At 38.8% G+C, this 16,448-nt stretch overlaps 1 pseudogene; it reads left to right on the top strand.

The window, feature by feature from the left end:
- The first annotated feature begins 1,698 nt into the window (after positions 1-1,698).
- On the top strand, positions 1,699-2,375 carry LOC112297614 (sialomucin core protein 24 pseudogene; annotated as a pseudogene).
- Positions 2,376-16,448: the final 14,073 nt, after the last annotated feature.

Here is a 16,448-nt window from a genome sequence, read left to right as displayed (position 1 = left end):
TGTTTTTGTCTTATAAACAAGATGGAGATTTATTTAATATCTTTTATTAGCTTTCCTGTTTGTCTGAGACATATGGTTACCTTTAAGGAGCCCATATATTATTGCTTTGGAATTTTAAAATATGCTTTAAATGAGCTTTGCAATATTTTTATGTCTCTTCATATACCCTGTAAGCTCTTTACATACAGGTCTGGATGACATAACCAGAACAGGTTTGAAGAGGCCTATTTGCTTATCATATGTTATACTGGGTTTTCTTCCAACTCTCACACTCTATGATGCCAAATCCTAGGGAAAAGATGCTCTTTAGCACATGAGGCCCAACTATGGATTCACATAGTGTTGCTCTCAGCAGACAGAGTGCAGTGTGATGATAATCTTATACAAAGCTTCTTATATACCATAATATCAAAGTGTTAACCAATGTGAACAAGTTGACAAAGGTGGTAAAAACTGAAACCCTGTGGAACCATTGCTCACTGGTGGGAATGTAAACTGATACAACCATTGTGGAAGCAGTATAGAGGTTCCTCAAAAAATAAACATAAAATTACCATATGATCCAACAATACCACTTCTGGGTATCTACCCAAAAGAATTAAAAGCAGGTGCTCAAACAGATACTTGTACAACCATTTTCATAGCAGCATTATTCACAACAGCCAAAAGGTAGAGACAACCCAGAGGGTCAACAACAGATGACTAGGTAAATAAAATGTTGTATATACATACAATGGACATTATTCAGCCTTAAAAAAGGAAGGAAATTCTGACAAATGTGACAACATGGATGGATCTTGAGGACATTATGTTAACTGAAATAAGCCAGTTGCAAAAAGACAAATACTGTGTTGAGTACAGTTATAAGAGGTACTTAGAATAGTCAAATTCATGGAGGTAGAATGGTAACTGCCAGGGATTGGAGGCAGATTGGAGGGCAGTTAGTCTTCAATGGGCACAGTGTTTCAGTTTTATAAGACAAAAATGTTGTGTGGGCAGAAGGTGATGATGGTTGCAAAACAGTGTGAATGTACTTAATATCACTGAACTGTACACTTAAAATGATTCACATGGTATATTTCATGCTAAGTGTATTTTACCACATGTGGGGGGGGAAAGCCCTAAAACCTTGATTTTGTGACCCATACACAGAAAAGAACACAACATCTTGATACAACAGAGAATTACTTTTACTGCTATCAGACTTCAAAGAAGTAAAGGTCAGGCTCGGGTGAGGGGGGAAGCCTGGACAAGGAGAGAGCAATGGAGCTGAGCCTTATAGAAGATGAGAGAAACCTGGGACTCAATAAAAATGGAGAGAATTTGATCTTCTTCATGACATCTTGGAAGGATCAGTGTTAGATTTACTAGTTTTTCTCTGTTAGTGTTCTGTTCACCATTTCCATTTTACTACTCAGTAATTTTTTTTCAGGAGCCCAGACTTACAAAAGGTGAATAACAAAGACTCTAGTCCCTACATATGGTTCCAGGAATGCTGGTGAGTAGTGGTATGGTAGCTGAGAAAGAACACTTCTGTATACTTCATCTGTAGACTCCAGATGTTATTTCACCACACTTGCTTTTCTCAGTTTTCTCTCTTTTATAAATCTGTGCTTATATACAGTATACATATGCATTTTACCCCTAAATACATATTCCCTACAACCACGGTACAACTATCCAAGTCAAGATGTGAACATGGTGTCAGAGGTGGCTCCACAGGAGACAGAGGGACCAGCCTACAGTTGGGCTCTGCAGCCTTCATGGGAACACCAGTGCAGAGGTCACAACATAGGGCTGGACAGCTGCTTGCTGCTTTGGGCAGCCATATACCAGGTTGTGCTCCATGTGCTGACAGCATATCACAGCACCAACTTGGCTTCAAAAACGACTTCAGTGCCTACCAACAGGACAGTCCCCATGCCTTTGCAACCCTTCTGCCAGTCACCACTCTAGCACCAGAAAACTGTGAAAGCCACAACAGCTGTGTGTCCTGTGTTAATTCTGGCAATGCTATTGCTAATACTACCTGCTTTTGGATGAAATTTAAAAAAGGTAAATGCTCCTATTCACATAATTTAACAATTAGTGATTGCTGACTGGTGAATGGTACAGATTTCTGTTCTGTGCCCACTGATGGCTTTGTTGCCAACCAATTCTACAGCTAAAACCACAACTATCCCTTCTCTTCTACAGTTACTATGCCAGGTACAATTAATAGAACTTTAACTCCAGCTTCACAACTTATGTGGAAATTTTCCTCTGATGTAGCCAGTTTTATTGGAGGAATCATCCTTGTCTTGGGCATGTAGGCTGTACTTTTCTTTCCTTATCAGTTTTACAAAATGATAGAACCAAACTATCACACTCTGTAAACAGACCCATTAAATTAAAAAAGACTGGCATGTAACTCACTGAAACCAAATAAAAGACACTAATTCAGGATTTTTAAATTTTCAAAGTATGCATATAGAATATTTTGGAGCATAGTCCTTGGAGAAAAATCATTTAAATCATTTTGCTCAATAGTAATATTTAAAATATTATATGTGAATCCTTGTGGTTGTCTTATTTTAAATGACTGCTCCTGTGGGATTCTGTTCTCTTTTCTTGATATGCCGAGTGTAACTTTGAAAGTGATGGAAAATGTTGTCCTATGCAGACAACCTCATGGCAGATAAATTTAGTTATTTTAAAGCCTGAAACTGCATTATTTGCATCCTAATGCAGGATGCAGTTTAGTGTTTAGAATTTGGAAGAATGTGCCAAGTGACCATCAGTTCAGAGGATTTTTGGCTATCATTTCAAAAATGGAATAAATTTATAAACTTGGTATCTATACAGTAAACTGCAGACAATGCTGTATTTAGAAATATCTATTTTAGTTCATAAAAAACTGTAAAACTAATTTACATTACATACCAAACTGATTTTTAATACTGTGTAGATTTCCATTGGGTAAATGTACCATGTTTTTTTTATCCACTCATTCACTGATGGGCACTTGGGTTTCTTTCAGCATTTGGCTACTGTAAATTCTGCTGCTATGAACATTGGGGTGCATAGGTTCTTTTGAATTGGTATTTCAGGATTCTTAGGGTATCATCCCAGCAGTGGAATTGCAGGGTCAAAAGTCAGTTCAATTTTCAGTATTCTGATGAAATTCCATACTGTTTCCCACAGTGGCTCCACCAGTCTGCATTTCCACCAACAGTGTACTAGGGTTCCCTTTTCTCCACAACCTCTCCAACACTTGTTGTTTGTTGATTTGTTTATGATGGCCATTCTTACTGGTGTGAAGTGGAATCTCATGGTGGTTTTAACTTGCATCTCTCTGGTGGTTAGTGATGCTGAACATCTTTTCATGTCTTTGGGCACTCTGTATTGCCCTCCTTGGAGAAGTGTCTGTTCAAGTCCTTTGCCCATTTTTTAATTGGGTTGTTTGTCTTCCTGGAGTGGAGTTGTGTGAGTTCTTTATATATTTTGGAGATCAAACCCTTGTCTGATGCATCATTGGCAAATATATTTTTGCATATGGTTGGTCCCCTTTTCATTTTGTTGATGATTTCTTTAGCCATGCAGAAGCTTCTTAGTATGATGTACTCCCGTTTGTTTATTTTTTCCTTTACATCCTTTGCCCTTGGAGATATATCAGTAAAAATATTGCTGTGGGGAATATCTGAGATTTTCCTGACTGTGTTCTCCTCTAGGACTTTTATGGTGTCACAATTTATATTTAAGTCTTTTATCCACCTTGAATTTATTTCTGTATATGGTGTAATTTGGTGATCAAGTTTCATTTATTTGCATGTAGCTGCTGAGAGATCCCAACACCATTTGTTGAAGAGGCTATTTTCACTCCATTTTATGCTTCTGTCCCTTATTTCAAATATTAACTGACTGTATTAACATGGTTTTACTTCTGGGCTCTCTATTCTGTTCTGTTGATCTATATGTCTGTTCTCATGCCAGTACCAGACTGTTTTGATTAACATGGCCTTGTAATACAGTTTGATATCAGGTATTGTGATCTCTCCTACTTTGTTCTTCTTTCTCAAAATTTCTGCAGCTATTTGGGGTCATTTACAGTTCCAGATATATTTTTGAAATGTTTGTTCTATATCTGTGAAATATGTCATGGGTACCTTAATAGGGATTGCATTGAATCTATAAATTGCTTTGGGTAGTATGGCCATTTTGATGATGTTAATTCTTCCAATCCATGAGCACGGTACATGCTTCCATTTGTTTGTGTCTTCCTTAATTTCTTTCTTCAGAGTTGTATAGTTTTTTGAATGCAGGTCTTTTACTTCCTTGGTTAAGTTTATTCCTAAGTATTTTATTTTTCTTGTTGCTATAGTAAATGGGATTGTTCCCTAATTTCTGTTTCTGATATTTTATTGTTGGTGTACAAAAATGCCTTCAGTTTCTGAATGTTTATTTTGTATCCTGCCATTTTTCCAAATGCACTTGCTAGGTACAGTTGTGTTTTGGTGGAGTCTATTGGATTTTCTGTGTACAGTATCATGTCATCTGCAAATAGTAACAGCTTCAGTTCTTCCTTTCCAATTTGGAGGCCTTTTATTTCTTTTTCTGTCTCATCACTGTGGAAAGAATTTCATATACTATGTTGAACAGAAGTGGTTAAAATGGACAAGTTTGACTTGCATCTGATCTTAGTGGGAAAGCTCTAAGTTTTTGTCCATTGAGTATGATGTTGGCTGTAGGTCTGTCATATATGGCCTTTATTATGTTGAGGAATGCTCCCTCTATTCCCACTTTGCTCAGTGTTTTTATCATAAATGGGTGCTGTATTTTATCAAACACTCTTTCAGCATATATTGATATCATGTGGTTTTTATCTTTTGTATTGTTTATATGATGTATTACATTTATTAATTTGTGTGTATTGTACCATCCTTACATCCTTGGTATGAATCCCACTTGATCATGGTATATGGTCTTTTTAATGTATTGCAGGATCCAGTTTGCCAATATTTTGTTGAGGATTTTAGCACCTATGGCTCAGCATTTTTAAAGAGAGCAGCCACTTATTCTGTAAAATGTCCCATAATTTGGGTTTAACTGACACTTTATCATGATTGGGTTGAAGTTATTCATTTTGGGCAGGAATCCCACAGAAGGTATCTGATGTCTCAGTGACTCATCTTAAAAGATACAGGACGTTGCTGAATTAATCACCCCTAATGTGAAGTGTGGTCACTTGTTTGGGGGTTTTCTAGATTTCTCCATTATAAAGTATTTTTTTCTTTTAATAAATAAGTATGTATTTTTGGTGAAATACTTTGAGAATAAGCACATACCTTGCTCTTTATCAAATTTCCACCCACTAGGTTTTGCAGCCATTGATGATTATTGCTTGAATCAATTGTTACTACTTTGGTTACTAAGTGGGATTTTCTAATTGTATAGTTCCTTCTACATTTAATAGTTTCATTCTATTAGGAAGAACCTTATTCATTTCACTTATTTGCATCAGAATTAACTCATGGATTCTGATTTTATTCAGTGGATGATAATTGATTACTACCATTATTTATTTTAATGCTAGATTTATCTGAAGTTTAACCAGTGGTTGCCCTTCTGCTTAGTCTGTGTCCTTTCCACACATATCCATCATTTTTGAGCACTTCCTTACTTTCTGGTAGAAGATGATATTCCAGGCCCATCTAGTACTTTTCCTGTCCTAATTTTTTTGTCCAAGAGGGTCTGGATCCTTCTAGTGAAGAATGTTATTTAGCAATTAAGATTGGGTACAAGATACACTCATCACTACCATGGTATGATTGCTTCTAGGTCCTCTCATAGGGAGCTAAGAAATATATGTATGTATGCATACCTTCCCATATAAATATACATATATTTATCTTCAATTATATATACTAGATATCATCAGTTCACACAAGTGCCTCTAGTTCGAATCCAATATACAGGGTTTATTCTAGCCTTGCCACTTTTACATTTATAATTATCTTCTTTAGTGGTGAGAAAGTTGACTTCTATTATCCTCAATATATTCACTTGTTTTGTTTATCCCTTGCATATAACCAGTCTCCACATGGGTCACCTCCTCAACCTTCTCGGTACTGGAAGCATCCTTCCTATCATCTCCTCATCCTGGACCTGCCAGCTCTTCTCTTTAGCTCCCTCCATGGTCCTGACTTCACCCAATTGCCTTCTTGGCATCCTCCAATACATATTTTTTTTACACATAATCAAAAACTGGAGGCAAAGGGGAGAGCAGTTAATTTGAACACTATTATTATGCTTTCCAAAATTTTCCCTCTAATTTGTGGTTTTCAAAATTATGTTTAAAAAAAGGTAATAACTGAATCCACAGAGTAAGAAAATTTAGGTGGTATAGGGATTTGAAAGGATTCTTTAAACCAACTGTGTGGGAAAACATATTTGCCAATGATACCTCAGACAAGGGTTTGAACTCCAAAATATATAAAGAACTCACACAACTCCACTCTAAGAAGATAAGCAACCCAATTAAAAAATGGGCAAAGGACTTGAACAGACACTTCTCCAAGGAGGACATACAGAGGATCCAGAGACATCCTTCTAGTGAACCCTTCTAGTGAAAAGATTCACTAATGAAAAGACGCTCAGCATCACTAGCCATCAGAGAGATGTAAATGAAAACCACAATGAGATACCACCTCACACCATTGAGAATGGCCATCATAAATCAACAAACAACAAGTGTTGGAGAGGATGTGGAGAAAATGGACTACCCTAGTGCACTGTAGGTGGGAGTGCAGACTGGTGCAACCACTATGGGAAACAGTATGGAATTTCCTCAAAAAACTAAAAATGGAACTGCATTTTGACCCAGCAATTCCACTGCTATGATTATATCCTAAGAACACTGAAAGACCAATTCAAAAGAACCTATGCACCCCAATGATTATAGCAGCACAATTTACAATAGCCAAGTACTGGAAGCAACCTAAGTGCCCATCAGTAAATGAATAGGTCAAAAACTATGGCACATTTACACCATGGAATACTACGCAGCAGAGAGAAAGAAGGAGCTCCTACCCTTCATGACATTATGGAACTGATGCGCATTATGCTAAGTGAAATAAGCCAGGTGGTGAAAGAAAAATTCCATATGTTCTCACCTATAAGTGGAACCTAATTAACACAACAAACAAGCATGGAAATAGAACCAGAGGTTTTGAAATAAAAAACAAATTGTCAGTAACCAGATGGGAGAGGAGAGGAGTAATGAAGGAAAGAAAGGTAAGGATTTTCAAGGAACAGGTATAAAAGACCCATGAACAAAGCCAAAGATAGGTAGGATTGAGGGTGGAAGGTAGGGGTGGGTGGGGTGAAGGACAGTGATGGGGAGAAAATGGAGACAACTGTACTTGAACAACAATAAAAAAATAGAAATAAAAAGGAAATGATAAATAGAAAAAATAAAACCTACCAAAAAATTTTTGGACATATTTTATATTGTTTTAGTTTTTTTTCAACTGGCATGCAGCTCATAAGCTGATAAACTCATGCTCAGCACAATTGTAAAGCTGGACTTTCTCAAGGATCTTGTGTGTTTGCAGTGAAATATCTGTGTTTTGCAAGCAAAATTTTCTTCTTTGCAGACATACAGAACCATGCAAGAACTGTTTCTAAAATCATGTCATTTTGTCAAGCACACTGTTATAATGAAGTCCCTTTCTAAGAGCCTGCCTTATAAAGTGAACATAGAATGACCTCACACTAATGGAATTTTAGTTGATTTAAGAGTCAACCAATCCATGTTTCTCTCACGCACTGATGTTTCTCTGCATTTCTTTCTCCCTCCTTCCCCTCTCTCTAAAAGTAAATAAATAAGATCTTTTAAAAGAAGAAGCAAATGTAGAAATTTGACTAGAAATTGCCATGAGGTTGTTTCCACAGAAATGAATGTGGTTACCCATAAGAAGCATTCTAAGTCACCAATTGCTCTCCTCATTTGTGACCTTTCTATGCACTGCTCTTTGAAGGCCTGAGTCACCACCTAGGCAACTCTCAGAGAACTTCATGGAGACACTGAGAACAGATAACGCATTTTTATAAGTCAGTCAATCAATGTCAGTTGTAGTTTAGGGCATGTTGGGGCTGCAGGAACAGTATAAAATTATTGAGGGTGTGAACCAGGTACAGAACAATAGAAAGAGAAGTCATGTGTTTTTATATTAGTGATTAATAAGAAAAATACACACTTTATTTATCCTGGGGTCATGCCAGCTTGTGGGTAGTATGTGGGTGTGTGAAGCCCTTTGGACTAAAAACCAACATGAAGGGTAAGCGTGTAGGAATTACCTTCTTCCTTTGACCAAGTAAGGTGGTAAGGTGGCCTGCCTACAAGAAAGTCAGTCCAACATGCTTCTTTGCTTTCTTTGCTTTACCTTTCTCTTTAAGGGAGGTCACAAACATGAAAAAAAAAAAAAAAACTTTCCTAGATTCACAGTGTCATGGCCGCTAAGATCCATGAACAAATATTCCTACACTCATGGAGTTAAAGGGAGAGGGAACATTTGGCACAAACTCTTTTGTAGGCAGCACCAAGACCCTGGAGAAGCTGTGTGAAATAAGAAAGGAAGGCCAGTCATCAGAGCCAATGTCTGCATTGTTCTTCAAAAAGGACTTTCATGCTCACTGTCTTCTGGATTCCTCTCAAGAGCCCTGTAAACACAAGATAATACAAAAAATGTAAAGGGCCACATCATGATCAGACAGCTAGTGGAGTCAAGAACTTGTAGCCACGTTTTCACACTCCAAAGCCATTATGTCATACTGGGCTCAGATTTCCTTGCTCTATCACAAAACTGGATGCCTCCAAGATCCAGGTAGGGAGGACAGTTGAGGGAGGGCAGCCAGAAGCTAGTTAGGATTTCCTGTGTTGGGGAAGGGAGAAGAGGGTGGGACTGGCGAGAACCTATCAGGTGCCCATATTCACCTGCCTTCCTTGGATTCTCACCTTGTGCATTACAGACAGTGTTGCCTAATTTTCTGGCTTCCAGGAGAGCCAGCTACCCAAAATCATGAAAGTTTTCGTTTTATTTTATTTTTTAGTGTGCTGGCAACCAATTTGATTTGTGGGTTTTTTTTTTTTTTATTGTTGTCCAAGTACAGTTGGCTGCAATTCCTCCCACCACTCCCCCCACTGACCCCAGCTATCCCCACCTCCCTCCCCTGATTTCACCCCCGACCTTGCTTTTGTCCATGTGTCCTTTATAGTTGTTCCTCAAAACCCTTCCCCACTTTCCCCCATTATCCCCTCCCACCTTCCCTCTGGTTACTGTCAGTTTGTTCTTTATTTCAATGTCTCTGGTTATATTTTGCTTGCTTGTTTGTTTTGTTGATTCGGCTCCACTTATAGGTGAGAACATATGGTATTTGTCTTTCACTGCCTGGCTTAGTTCACTTAGCATAATGCTCTCCAGTTCCATCCATGTTGTCACAAAGGTTAGGCACTCCTTCTTTCTCTCTGCTGCATAGTATTCCATCATGTAAATGTACCATAGTTTTTGACCTATTCATTTAGTAATGGGCACTTAGGTTGCTTCCGGCACTCAGCTATTGTAAATTGTGCTGCTATGAACATTGGGGTGCATAGGTTCTTTTGAATTGGTGTTTCAGGGTTCTTAGGATATAATCCCAAGGACATCTTGGACAAGGGTTTGATCTCCAAATATATAAAGAACTCATATGACTCCACTCCAGGAAGACAAAAAACCCAATTTAAAAAAATGGGCAAAAGACCTGAACAGACATTTCTCCAAGGGCCCAGAGACATATGAAAGGATGCTCAGCATCACTATCCATCAGAGAAATGCAAATTAAAACCACAATGAGATACCACTTCACGCCAGTGAGAATGGCCATCATAAACAAATCAACAAACAACAAGTGTGGGAGAGGATGTGGAGAAAAGGTAACCCAAGTGCACTGTTGGTGGGAATGAAGACTGGTGCAGCCACTATGGGAAACAGTGTGGAATTTCCTCAGAAAACTAGAAATGGAACTGCCTTTTAACCTGGCAATTCCACTGCTGGGATTGACTTGTGTTTTAAATCGTACACCTGTGAACTGAATTTGGTTTACAGATTATGACCACTGCCTTGGAGTGTCTCTGTACAGAGGATGGATAGAAGACAAACAAGGGGACAAGTAACCCCAAAAGAAATAGCAAAATTTGGACATCTCCTTGAAAAGGTAAAGGTCTGAAATAAAGTTGAAACGAAGAAGATCAAAATGGAGATAATTCTCCCTTGTTTTGTGATAGCAGAAGAGGAACCCCAGGGAACAGTTGTGGTATGGAGCCTCATGGGGAGAGCCTGCTCTTGGCTCATCTAGTGGAAACAAGTTGCTAAAGATGAAAGAAGATAAATTGAGAAGAAATTGCTGGGTAAGACTGTATAAATAGCTTTAAGAATTTTGTACATTTAGGAAACCAATAAAAAATACAAAGAGAAGATGAAGAGACAGTATAATAGTGATAAAAATCCTAAATGTCCATTAAACACTTGCTACATTTTGAGCACTGATGAGGTACTTAGCATTATTATGTTCATATTAGAACAAGAAAACAGTCACTAGTTGAAAGTAACTTGCCTGACATTGCCCATGGAAATCATGGCACCGATTCAAGTCTGACCCTAAACTCATGCTTTCAGATACTTTGCTATTATACACCCAGATCACAGATGGCAAACACAAGACCCGCAGGCGGAATCTGGCCCTCCACCTTGTTTTATCTGGCCTGGCACCTTGTTTCTACCTGGTGGCAGCATCAAACTCTCACTTAACAGTTAAGGAGTAATTACATTTATACATTCGGCCCTTTGAAGGAAACCACAAGGCCAATGTGGCCCCAGTGAAAATGAGTTTGACACCCTTGTAATAGACCATTCCCACGGTCTTGGAAACAGACCATTCCTAAGACTGGGTATGAAGACATCAGACAGACTCACACAGATTTACCAAGAGCTTCCTCCTCCAGTGAATCCCAACATTCCTTGTGGGATTCTTTTCTAGGTCTGATTTTTTAGTCTAATCTGGACAAAAACATAGTTATATAGATTTTTATCAATGTCTGATCACCCATTGATTCACCATGAAACTCACTAAATCATGGCTCTTAAGTTCCAGGAGATTGGAGAAATAAGATTTACACTAAAGAAACAAAAGCAAACAATAAAATCACCACTTTCATGTCCATCCATATGGATAAGAAGTAGCATTTAAGCCAGGGGTTCCAGGCCTGATTTCATACAGTGAGAGTTTTAGCAAATAATTACCCACTTGGACTTCTCAAGAGATAGCAAATTCCAGGAAATAAACCTCAGATGGGCAACTTCTGCACTGATCTTATAAGCTGAATAAACAGAGGGATCCTAGTGAGCAGAAGTAAACAAGTGTGAAAATTTTCGGTCTTCTTTACTCATGTCTGTCAATCTGAAGACAAGGCCTCTTATTCCCCCACTTCTCTGGATGGCCAGTGCAACTGCCAACGCAACATGCTTTCAGTGAAGTGAGGCTAACATGTTCTGCTCTCTTCATCAACATCCGTGAGCCTTATTTTAGATGGAGTGTATTAAACTAGAGGGCAAGAGGAAATTTTCAAGGAAACGTAACATTCCAAAAAGGCCCTTCTTCAAGTTTCATAATCACAAACTAAGAGGAACATATGTGTAAGGCTTCTCTGATATTTCAGTAGTCAGGAACAGGCCTGAGCATGCTGACATAAGCAGATGCACTATATCAATTCTGTAGTTGTAAATTAATAACTCACAATGATTTATCTAGCTTAATTTATATGACTGCCTTCAGAAATTTATTTAAATGCATGTTAGACTAGTTATCTTAAAATATATACTGGTTGGTAAACGCTACAATAAAAGAACTTAAAACAATAAATTAAAAGAACAAAGTTTCTCCTTCATGTGAAGGAGGAAGCTCTTGTCCTGGTGAATGCTGATGTCTGATCATGTGACTGTAGACAAATCAATGTATCTCTAGCAGCTACCATTTCCTTGATGTGAATTCAGTAAGAAAAATGGCACTTCAAATTCATAATTTGAGTAAGCTATTTTCCCTATCATTTACTGGAATATTCTAAGATATTGTTCTTTCTTGACTTGAGGTCTGGAGTAGGAACCACAGATTCCAGGGTTTCCATCCATCAAGAGACACTCTGCCTCCCTGTTAGGAAACACCACACTTGCAGCCACACATGGGAAGAATGGCTGATCTTCTCTGACAGGAGGCACAATGCTTGTCCAGGACAATGTCAACCCTAAGGAGCCTTCCTCATCAATGCCAAGAAGCACATGGTGATCAATCTGGTTATTTATAACAATAAAAACAGGCACGTGTGATTTTTTGAAAAATGACATGTTTATTACACCATAAACTTTGAAGAAAAATCTCCACACTATCTACTGTGTATGAATCTGGTATGTATGTGGTATGTGTGAGTCTGGTGTGTGTGTGGTATGTGTGTATGTGTGGCATGTAGTCTCGGTGTGGTGTGAGGTGTATGAGTGTGGTGATATGTGAGATATGTGTATGATGTGCATGTAGTATATGTGGAGGAGCGTGGTATGTGTGCATTGTATGTGATATGTGTGTTATGTTTGGGGGTATAGGTATGTGTTATGTGTAGGGTGTGATATATGTGTGGTGGGTACTGTGTGTGTGGTATGTGTATGTGGTATGTGCACATGTGGTATGTCTGTGGTGTGTTTGTGGTGTGTGTGTGAGAAGTATGTTGGTGACTTATCAAGTTGTCAGCATGTCAATGATCACACATTCTTTTTCAGTCAGAGTTCAATAAATGGTGAACAGAGAAAGAGTATTGGGGAAAAATAATAGAATTGGAAACCAATACATACTAGCAAACAAAGCTTGATTCACTGATGAAAATTGTCTCTAGTCATTACCTTCTTGAAAATGTAAATAACTCAAGCTGATAGTGAAATCATCAGGAATACCAAAGTAGGTCTTTTTTGATAGTATATAATTTCCTGAATTCTTTTTTAAATTTTAGTGATGATTTATATAGTACATAACATTCTGAAAAGTGCTTTAACAGGTTCTAGTCATCCAACCTACCTGCTCTTCTAAATTCAGAGATTGATATAGGAGATTTATTTTCTTTCTATTAAAAATCTAACTAAATAAGTGGTTAATATTGTGTGTTGCTGGACAGATATGGTTTATAGCTGTTTGCTGTCCTAGATGAAGGATATAGAAACAGACTTGAGTTACATGATGAAAGGGGGATTCTATTGAGGCTGTATATACACTGAAACTGGGATGCAACAGACATCAGGAACCAAAGCCAGAGGTTCCTCTCTCCTACATTCTCTAATAGGGCTTTGCAGGTCAAAACCAATTTCTCTCTCTTTGTCTTTCTAAAATGTGTTCACCAAATGCATCCCTGTCACACAGTGAACTATCTTTTGCCTGGCCTGGGCACAGAATCTCTTCAAAGATGAGTTTACTGCATTTCCCAACATCCAGCAGATTAACTAAATTGTTAATTTCCACCTATATATTTAACACTGTGCAGGTAATTTTTAAATGTTTTATCCTAATAGGATCATGAAAGTAGAACTTCTTTCTTTATTGGCTAATGTTCTTGGACAGTAATACTGAGCCATCTCTGATCTCCCAGAAAGAGCAAAATAACATGACTGTCCCCAGATAATTAATCAACTAAGACTGTCTTCACAGTAAGCTTAATACTATGATGTATTATCAGTGGCCCCATCTACAATAATTAAACTAGAGATAAATGTTATGAGCTACATCATCCCTGTGCTAAGATGGCAATGACTTGTGGTTTTTCTCTCTTTCCCACTTTTCAGACCCTGGATTGAAGGCTCTCAGTTGTATGGAGTGGTCAAGGTGACAGAGACTTCAGTCCTGAGAACTTACTTCCAAGCAGAGCTGAGCTTCCAAATACCCATTTCTACCTGGACTGGCTTCAAAATCCTTTAAATTTAAAATCAACTCATCTCAGACGTCTCTAAGTAATGTTTTGGATCTTCGACATTCCAACAGAGGAGGCTTGAGACTGGCTTATCACTGATTCCCTCTGTTTACATTTCTCTGATGTGGGATAGCTGTGCCTTGCAGGATTCTGCTTGTATATCTTCTGTGTGATAAGCCAGTATTGGCAGGTGTTTGCAGGACTTGTCTTCACAGTGTTTTATGGCCATTTGCTTATCTATGAACTGCTTTGGCTGAGGTCCTCTTGCTCCCAGACTGTCCTCATTGCTGTTCCCACCATATCTGTGGGAAGAGCCTGCACCACCAGTACCCTCTCCACCCCTATCCCCATGTTGATCCTTCAGATGCTTGAAGATATTGTACATGGATGTGCTCAGGGTGACCTGCCAGAACTGTGTTCCTTAGCACTGATGTTCTACATCCCAGAATCCCTCACCCCAATGCTGCTTACTTGTACAGCTGGAGAACATTCCCCCCATGAAATCAAAGACTCCAACACCATGGAGGGCAGTAGGCAGTAGCCCGAGTTCCGGAAAGTACAAAGCTCAGAAGGAAAGAACTATAACAGGAACCAAAAAGACATCAGAACAACAACAAAAAGTTGTCACTCCTTTTCTCTATTGGACCAAGAGGTCTCAAACTCTGCTGAATATGAAGTCTAATTCACAAGACCTTTACAGAATTGGTGCCTTAAAAAAGCTTAGGAAGTCCATCTTACTGTGACAATTCCATTCCATCCTCTAATAAAGGTAAATGAATCCCAAACTAAATAATATTTGCTTAAAGTTTCATGTGTACCTTCAGAGCCATTAGGGGCCAGTCTGCTCAGTGCCAGTACAAAGAGAGTGCAGACTGGCATGCCTTAGAGCAGGTCCATGAACAGCACAGAATACTTATTGTCAGTGCAACAGACAATAAGTGTTCCAGGAGTTCTGAGGGGAGCATGATATTCCCAGTAATAAAAATGTAATCTTTGATCTGAGCCTTGATAGGTGAGAACGTTGATGAGCTCACGGAGATAAGGGAACATTTCAGGTGAAAGAAATAGTTTGTGGGAGGAGCAGGGTGTGCATACTCAAGCAAACTTCATTCAGCCTGGCACACAGTAGGTGCTAAGTGCTGCCTTGTTGAATGAGGAAGTCAATACCTACAGAGCAAGTGCTATGCCATTGTCAGAGCCTTCAGTTTCACCTACCCTAGCCAGTGAAAGGGGAAGGTGCAAAAAAAAAAAAAAAAGAGGATAATGGGGTTTGGGAGCACCTTTGTCCTGTGCATTTCTGAGCAGACCTTTGGTGTTTTCTGGGAGGAAGGCACTGCCGTGCTCTTGGCAGGAGAACATTCAGGAGTCACCCTAGGCCATGTGGCAATAGGATTGCAACACTGAACCATTTGTTCTAAACACTAAGAGCCCTGAAGATACAGCCTCACCATCTAATTACTAGGATAAATGGGAAAGACAATTACTGTTTACTTGGCCCTCATTAAATTAAATCTACAACTGCCACATGCACAAGGTTGTCCGTGTTTAACCATGGGGTAGGGGTGGAAAAGAGCCAAAAAGTAGGTTACTATAGTAATTTTCCTCACCAGCTCATTTTTTAAAAGGGCTCTAAAGCTGACACACACCTCCCAGCCACTACAAAATCAGATGCAGCTACCACTGGTGTCTTGGGTATTCCCCAGATCAAGAGATCTCAGCATTATCATGATAGAAAACATGGGATGAGACAAATTAGAAAGTATTAAAACTAGAAGGGACCATAAAGATGATATAAGGTAAGTGTTCTGAACATTCTGGATCTTTGGGATGCATTTACAGAGACCTGGTATCAAGAAGACGTCTATTGGGAATCAGTAAGGGATCTAATCTTGCTTTTTAGCTGAGGAGACTGAGGTCAGAGAGTAATTTTTTTCTGTCCATAAAATTGTTTTGTAGGGAATTTGGACTGAAATCCATGCCTCCTGATTCCTACATTTTCCTTTTCACATCAGTTGCTTTTCTCCCCCCACACAAATGTGGACAGATTGACTTCCCCCACTGGGGTTGAACATTGAAAATGATGCTCATGATTTATAAGCACAGGGATCTTGGACCTGAAGATGAGATCTTATGTTTATCCCTTGTGAGGCAGTGGCTTTAATGCTACATAATTATCTCTACCTAGAGATCACTGCCTTTGTCACCCAGTACTAAGTTCTTCAGGGCAAACGTGAGGGAGCCTCACCTGTGTGATGCCTTGAAAACTGTCTTCATGGTACTGGTTCCCAAAGCATGCACCAGAGATTTTAAGAAAATGTGGTTGAAGACAGAGCCCACACTTAACTCACCCTCATGCTCATATAAAAGGAGACAAGAAAGCCACTGCAGAAATAGTCCTGGAAGAACAAACTTCATCTTTCGTAGAGGAACC

Source organism: Desmodus rotundus, chromosome 3 (assembly GCF_022682495.2).
Source record: "Desmodus rotundus isolate HL8 chromosome 3, HLdesRot8A.1, whole genome shotgun sequence".
Classification (NCBI taxonomy): domain Eukaryota; kingdom Metazoa; phylum Chordata; class Mammalia; order Chiroptera; family Phyllostomidae; genus Desmodus; species Desmodus rotundus.
This window is presented reverse-complemented; position numbering and strand designations above follow the sequence as displayed.